Source organism: Argiope bruennichi, chromosome 3 (assembly GCF_947563725.1).
Source record: "Argiope bruennichi chromosome 3, qqArgBrue1.1, whole genome shotgun sequence".
NCBI classification, from domain to species: Eukaryota; Metazoa; Arthropoda; class Arachnida; order Araneae; family Araneidae; genus Argiope; species Argiope bruennichi.
This window is the reverse complement of record NC_079153.1, coordinates 91,578,225-91,586,042: the sequence shown is the minus strand read 5'-3', so window position 1 is coordinate 91,586,042 and position 7,818 is coordinate 91,578,225. Positions and strand designations below refer to the sequence as shown.

Here is a 7,818-nt window from a genome sequence, read left to right as displayed (position 1 = left end):
GCTAAGAATCAAAAAAATTTTAACAGGATAATATTTGGACGTGGGTGCGAGGAGATGCTTTGTATTGTTTAGAGAAAGCACAATCTTTAGGATATAAGAATATTTTCATAAGTTTATCATATAAATCTGTTCAGAGACAATTTCCATCTTTTCACTTTATGAGCTGTAACCACTTTCTTGAATAAAACTTTAATTGCTTGATTTTTTGCCACTCCGTAAGAGTCGCTTCATCTAAAAAAAAACAACTTCCATTATTATCTTGATCATAGCTTTTCTTGTGTTCTTTACATTCTAGTATATTGTATATATATTTATGTATAACTTGACATGCATAATTCTTTGTTGCTATGATTAAATTAAATACTCAAATCGGAGGGGAATTTATGTGGATTTTAAAATTTATTATTGTATGTGATCTCATTATCATAGTTTAGTATATATTATCATTACAATATCAAAGCTTTTATTGTAGTTAGATAATACTTTTTTACATGATTTGCATTGCATTTTAGCTCGTAGTCACAGCTAGTCTCTTCATAAGACAAAACTGATAAACTCATTTAATTATACTCTTGATGGAAATTCTTGTTTCTAATCCTGAGATCTGACCTAATTTTAAATACTCAAACAATATCTCTTAGCATTAAACTCTATGCAGACGACAAAAATTTACTTTGTTTTAGAAATTTCGTTCAACAATATTTTCACTTAATTTAGTAATTAGGGAAAAAAATGTTTAATACTTCACTACTGTAATTGTTTGTTGGCATTATTTTATTCATTGACAGCTTATTAATTGGTGTTATAAATTACTGTAAAGATATTAAATATTTTGATTTGTGACCTAAAAATAATTTGTCCTTTCTTTTTCTGTTAACATAATAATAATCCTTTTTCACATGAATAATATTCTTAGCTTTTAAGTTAAAATGTATTTCATTATTTGAAAATAGCTGAATAAAATTTAGGAATTTTGAATGAACCTATGATCGAACCTCTCTTTGTTAACAGATGTAAGAGTCATTTCGTATTGCATATTATGAAATAATATATTTGATTTTCGTCATTGTCCTAGTCATGTATTCTTGTATAATTATTTCATCCACATTCCTGCCAGTGCATAAATGAGAATATATTTCCTTATCAGTGTTTCTTGTGAATAATTTAAAATTAATTTTATGATGGTTATGTTTGTATATTTTTGATAAATTTTCTTAAATGCACTTACCATCAGATATATGTAAAAAAATAATTTTTTTTTTGTTTTGCATTTGAAGTTCCTATTATATTTTAATTAGTATATATATAATATGGAGAGGACAATGACTCTGCTCGTAATAGAGTGTAATGGCATATGTGATAAAATACATTTGTAAAGAATCTGATTATTCTGAAATATCATTATTGGTGTCTTTTTTTAAAAATTCAAATGTTTTGTGCTTATACTTTTGTGTTCTGCCTTTGAAATGTCATTTATATACAATAAAAAAAAGAAATAATTTGTTTTCAATTATTTTTTAATAACTATGTGATTTTTGGGAAAACAAACAAAGGGGAAAATAGTATCATTGTCGAAGATGAAAATGATTATTGCAAACAAGACTAGCACAATATAAGATTTATATATAATATGAGTGATTTTGGATCTTACAAAAGTTTTATTTACTCCTGTAATTAAAAATAATTACTTTTATTGATAAGACTTCTAAAGGAAGATTTCATATCCTAATTTCTAAGCATTTGCAAATTTGGTTGGTTTTATAAAGCTGAAGATTATTTTATTATCATTTTTTCATCTGAAACTTAATCTTTTAATAGTAAATAATATATTAAAGTTTAAAAATAATTTTTTAAGTTTTAATTATAAACAATAATTCTAAATATGAAATTTGGAAATTTTTCACAAATGTAATGTGTTTAGAATCGAGATTTATTTAAAGAATTATTCAATTGATAATTCTGATTTGAAAATATTAAAATAATGTATTTTCATCTAGAACACACAGATATAGAATATGTCAGGAAATGAGTGAAAAATAGATTACATTTTTCTAAATCTTTACAAATATGAAATAAATTAACTTAAAATTTTGAAAGAATATTTATTGATAATTAAATCTACAGAATCCCAAGACTACTATTCTTTTTTCAAAGCAATAGCTAAAATTTGTGATATTTTCTATACAAACTCTTAGTCATAACTTATCCCTTCCCCTCCTTTTAAACCAACTATTTCTGAGGAGGGTCGTCTTCAAGGATTATTGTTGTACTCACCAAAATTCCTTTAGAGATAAGATAAAGAACACATAATGTTCATGCAACAGTTTGGCTCGTTTAACAGGAGAGTGAAGTCTTGGCTTTGGGACTGGAAGAAAAACAGGTTCCAACAAAGTTCCACCTTGTCTGTTGATCAGGTGCATTTTACATCAGTGTCGAGAGTTAAACGTTCTTTTATGGTTACTCTATTCGACATCCATTTCTGCATATTTCCATAAAGTCGATGACGGATTTTCGATTAGGCATCTGCTTAACGCTGAAAAGCAGCATAAAAAGATCGATTAAAATGGTGTAATTAGCCTATTACAAAATAAATAAATTTGTAAAAAAATATTAAGACCTCGAATTATAAAATACAAGGAACGTGACTAATTATACTAAAGTATTAATATTATCCTAACTTATTAGATATAGTTTGCTGTTATATTATTTATAAACATCGGGTGTTTACTTAACATTAAATCTACCAGAGCGGTCAAATGACTGCTTTTGAGTTTTAAAATAAGTCAATGAATCAAAATTGTTAAATTTCAATTTCATTTTTCTTGAACTTACTGCACGACTTTTTCTATAGTTTATTTTTGAACTTACTTTTTAGTTAATTAATTTTTCAATATCTTTCTAAGTATCTATCTTTATTTTTTTGTAATCATATGCACTTACCATTATCTATCATGAGGGTTTTTTGACTACTGGGAAATATGAAATTAATAAAATTATCTGTATTCAAATCTCAAACTTACTTCTAATTATAAGTTTTCCCCAAAAATTATACTGCCATCCGATTGTGTTTTAAGAACATGCCATGTTTTATTTTTTTAATGCTAGGTACCGGTGGTGAGAACCCACAAATCATAATATATTTCAAATTCGATCACTGGCATTACAAATATTTGCAAAGTGATCAGTTTCATTTTTGATTATAATAGACTTCAAACTTTGGTTAATAAATAAACAAAACTCGGGACTGAATCCGAAAATAGTAGTTGACAGGCGTCTCTCTCTCTCTCTCCTCACACACACACACACACACTTAATATCAATAAATTAATTTATTTCTAACTCAAAATATACAGATATACGTATTTAAGGAAGGTGTGTGTTTATACCTAAAAGTAATTTCTTTCTACTTGTTTGCTCAGTTTCTAAAGGCACAGGAAATTCTCTGCTAGAGTGTGTTCTTCGCTTTCTCGCTCTCTCTCTCTTTCACACACCATCCTGGGGCCCATGTTGTCTTATGTGTTTTGGAATCCACTTACCTGTAGTCCTTAGGTTGTCAGCCAGTCACTGAATAAAAAAAGTACTGATTTTTGGTATTTCGTAATGGTAGATTATTGAAACGCAAATTCAAAAATTTAGCTCTAAAATGTCAAAGCAGAGCAAACTGTTGTGAGAAATAAATGATATAAGCTATGCTCAGACAGATGAAGAAAATTCTGGGAGTAAGGATGGTATATATAATCTATTGGACATTGAATTATTCTGCACGGATAATGAAAAAGAGAACATTGAGAATACACTTAGGCGACGAAAAAGAATGAGCTTGTTCTCTAGTTCTGAAGAAGAATGTGAAGAGAAATATCAGAATATTGGAGCTTGTTGATGGAACTGTGGCGGAAATTTGCAGGAACAGCAAACAAAAAGAAACATGGTGTGAACTTCAGTAGAATCCATTATAATTTCTGAAAGATAAAAAACATGTCAAATTAAATATTGCCAAAAAAAAAAAAAAAAACTCCTGTTCTATGTATAAAAAATATGTTTATTGAAAATGTTCGTGGGAGTGAGTTTCCAATTATAAAAAGTGCTACGTCGAATAAATTTTATTTGAATTTGAAGAACGATGTCTATGTAAATCACTGAAGTAAAATATAATTTTTTACGTTTTAGTCTTCCTAAAAAATGTATATGCCAAAAATCCAAATAAATGTCTTCTAATTATTGCATGACATATAATTTGTTTTATTGCCCGTGCTAGATTTTGTATTATTTATAATAAAATGGAAAAAAAATGTATTTATTTGAAAAGTGGTAATCTGACCGCCATCGGTAGAAATAGGTATATATAAAATGTCGATAGGTTTAATGTTAAATAATAGTGTGCACAATCTATGAATCGTAATAAATAAAAACACATGCATTTCACACAGCTGTAAAAATTTTAAAAAATTAGAATAAATCATTTATGAGTATGATATTAAACTATAAAATGCGTTTAAATATGAAACTAAATTGTCCAGCTTTTTGAGGACTTCTTATTTTGGACAGCAAAATGCCTGACTTCTCCACTGATTAAAGTACCTTCTTCGTGTGAAAACCAGACATGAATTAAGCTTTCTGAGAGCTCTTGAGTCATAAAAATCTCGCCCGCCCCAAATTTCCCCAAATATTTTTTTTATTATCGATTTTTAATTTAATTTTTATTGGAGACGTCTTTAGTAGCAAACTTTGACGAACTGAAATAGCAAAACACTTAATTGCAGATCTTTTTCTAAAAAGTAGGTTTCAATATATCGCATATAAAAACTGCACAACTCAAATTTAAAAGTAATTTTAAACAAAATTGTAAACATACACACACACACACACACACACACACACACACACACACACACACACACACACACACACACACACACACACACACATACATACAAACGTTTTTTTTAACAATTTAAATAATATTTAATAATAAGATCGGGCATTTTTTAAAAATTAAAAAGCACCACATTTTATTTTAGAATTATAAAATAACATGATATAAAATTTTCCAAAGGTAATTCGATATTAAAATGATTAAACTAAATTGGCTATATGCGAACTTTCCTCACCAGTAAGAGTCAAGATGATTATTAAGGACTTTAATCTGTAGTAATGAACATAACACCTAGGTTGACGATTAATTGTTCATTTCTTATTAAATATTTGTTTTATGTTAGCAGATTTTTTAAAAATATAATTGAGATATGAAATTTTTTACAAAATTCTGATACAATATCATGAGCATAAAATTACATTTACCTTTTGCCAGATGTTAGATATACTTGATTTAAGTATTCCAAGTGGTTTAGTCAAGACATGTGGATGGTTTGTAAAGGCGAATCACGTGATCAAAAATGATGAATATTATGATGTAGGGAATATTTTGCCTTCAAGAGAAAGATGAACTTAATATTTTGCTCGATAAATTAATTTATATAAGCTCATTTCTAACGTTTAGAATTATCAGTTAGAAATTAGTTTCAAAGTGATTCCTAAGTAAAATAGCGAGAACAAATATTTAGCGATCAGATGGTTCGTCGAAGATATTGGTTGTCTGTAATTTCAACTGAATCTCCTATGCATAGCATGATACTCCCGATTCTCTCTACTTTTAAAAATCAATTGTTGCAAACATTAAAGCTGTTTCATTTTATTAGCTTTTCACCTGTTTTGACTAAAAAGTTGATATAATTAAAAAGATTTTATTTTTTGAAATTTTAAGAAGGTGCAAAAATTAGTTGTTTAATAATATTTTCTGGAGTTATATTGAAACAAATGAAAATATCGTTTTATTGCTGATTAATTAAAATTTGAAAAAAGACACATTTCCAATCTCCATATTATATCTGGTACAAATTTGGTAGCTGTAGGTCAAACAGTTTGCTCTGTAGAGCTTCATCATATGTATGTATTATTCTATATTATAAGTAGAGACTAGCCGTTTTTGTTGTGAAAACCACCAGAAAAAAAACAGTCATATTATCAAGATTAAAACGGTACTTTCAAATACTACCTTGTTCAATCCTTTATATTTGATGTAGTTTAATCTTTTATATCTCGGTGGCACATTCAAATTTGTTAGATTATAGAGAATTAAATAACTTACAATTCAAAAATATCTATGGAATACATGTTACTAATAGTTATTAATGTTAACAAGGTTCTTGATAATGTTAAGAATATTGATTCATTGATTCGCTAGATAACGCTTCGTTTTGAAGATGTCCGATAGCTATTTTAAGAGAAAGTATGTTATTTTGAACAGTGAAAATAATGCTAGAGCAATCTAGAATTGGTTACACAGTTTTCTTTATTATACTCGAGTATCCGGCCTAATGTGGCGGAAAGACAGGCCGGAGTTCTAAGAACTCATTTCTTTGCCCACCAATACCAGAAGAAGAAGTTTTTATACCAAAACTCACTGTTATAATACGTTTTTTTTTCTGACTTTTTATTGAGTACTAAACCTTCCATTCATCTCAAGCCACACAGAATGTGAACGCGTCTGCGGCCAGGTGAATCATAGAAGCAGCTACTGGTAACGTGTCGAGTTAAAATAGAATGCTATGTATTGGTAGTTTATATACTGCACCTCACGTTTCAAGAATTTATTAGAGAAAAAGTAAGTTAAAGAATATAAACTGTTCCCATTTTAATATAAATTATATCTTTATTGTGGTATAACTTAAAAAAAACAAAAACGCTAAGCATACCCCAAGAACAATTTACGAATCCTGTACTTACTCTGCATTTATAATCAGGAACAGCGCCAAAAATTGAGGTCCGTTACACTCTGACGAGACAATGAACAAGGAGCAGAAGGTGATCTTTTCTTGTCATAACCTGTATTTTGCACACGACTCGTAGACGTATCGTTAAACGTCCGCCTCCAATGCATTGGCACTGTTGCCAATGCAACGCCTTGCCTTCCTCATTTAATTACGACAAAAGAAAAATAGGCCGGATAGTATGGAAACCGGATAGTCACGAACCGAATAACCTGAAGTGTACTGTACTATGAAACATATAACATGTCATATTGTTCATGTTGGAAAGTCGAAGATAGAAGCATTTTATCTGTTATTTTTTAAATTCCAAACCTTTAAATTATTAGAATATATGTAAAAAAATTGATTAATTTTTTTTCTTACTAGGCCCCAGTACTACTAAGGGCGGTCCTAAAACAATAGGTTTAATTCGTACATTATTCTTTTGGCCCGATATAAATAACGCACAGTGATATTTTGTTCCCACGGCCTCTATGCCTACCTGCACCACCCCCATGTCATTCGTCGCTATTTCACTGTGTATGGTGACATTTTCAAATAACTTAGGATACAGCTGTACTTCTGTGAAAAGAATGCTCTTGCAACTCAAATACTTACTAATAACTGATTTTCAAGAACAATGACTAAACTATCCACCACTAGGCTCTTTCTGCATTTGAGGTTCAGGCAGTATGTATTGAATGAACCCTCCCCCCCTTTTTGTATACCAGAAACTTTATCTGTACTTCCTCAGTGAGTAGAGCTTCCCATTCCTATGGGAGAAATGCACACGCATTTTCAATGACGAAATTCACTGGATCGCGTGCAACACGAAGGTGTTTCGGGTGACCTCTGAATCTCTTTACCTTGAAATCCTTGAGATGAAATTGTTTTCTTGGAAGACTCACACTCCGCCCACTTTTACCTTCATTATGGGTCCCGGTTAATCAGCTTTTCCTCTCTCTCTTGCGTGAATCATTTTGCGTTCTTTTAATTTTTTGAAAGTTGTATT

The 7,818-nt window shown here is 29.5% G+C and overlaps 1 long non-coding RNA gene across 2 annotated transcripts; it reads right to left on the bottom strand.

Annotated features, from left to right (window-relative positions):
• Positions 1-92: 92 nt before the first annotated feature.
• LOC129964014 (uncharacterized) lies at positions 93-7,790 on the bottom strand. 2 transcript variants are annotated; one of them, XR_008784048.1, is made up of 4 exons: positions 6,784-7,790; positions 3,387-3,959; positions 2,275-2,533; positions 93-231 (listed from the first exon to the last, which is right to left on the bottom strand). It is a non-coding gene; the product is annotated as an uncharacterized LOC129964014 (long non-coding RNA). The 2 variants fall into 2 exon arrangements; XR_008784047.1 differs by lacking the exon at positions 6,784-7,790 and adding an exon at positions 5,299-6,776.
• Between the last annotated feature and the right edge of the window lie 28 nt (positions 7,791-7,818).